Source organism: Buceros rhinoceros, unplaced genomic scaffold (assembly GCF_000710305.1).
Source record: "Buceros rhinoceros silvestris isolate BGI_N320 unplaced genomic scaffold, ASM71030v1 scaffold2850, whole genome shotgun sequence".
Lineage (NCBI taxonomy): Eukaryota > Metazoa > Chordata > Aves > Bucerotiformes > Bucerotidae > Buceros > Buceros rhinoceros.
Window position 1 is genome coordinate 1 of NW_010389990.1, and position 566 is coordinate 566.

Sequence of the window (566 nt, forward strand, 5' to 3'; positions counted from 1 at the left end):
AGAGCGGGGCTTTGTTCTGCCCTGCCGCCATTCCCCCGCTCCCCGCAGCCCCTTGGTGGGTCTCTCCACTGGTGAGGACCCCAGAGGATTGCCTGGATGCGAGCGGTGCCCCTCCTCGGTGCCGAGAGGCTGCTGCCCCGGCGAGACGGGAGGAGAAGCAGGAGTGGAGTCCAAACCCAGGAGACGGGGCTTTATTCTGCCGGAGGTGTAGGGGAAGGCGAGGCTTCAGGGCCGGCCGCTGCCTGCCAGACTGGGAGGATCTGGAGGTGACAGCACGGAGGTGGGCACAGACAGAATTGTCTCTCCCAGCAAGGAGCCACCAGGCCCACGCTGGCATGGGACGGATGTGCCCAACAGACCGATAAGGCACTTGAAATGACTACGAGCCACAAGGCCATCGGCTGGCACCCCCCCCCCCCACCTCTCCCCCTGGTGCTCTGCACATCAACCTATGGAGAATAGGGTGTTGCAGGAGCGCCGGCAGCCCCGGCTTGAGCTGTGGGCCACGCTCACTGGTGGAATTTCTTGCTGGGGCTGTTGGCGTAGTCTAGCAGAAGCTGGCACGG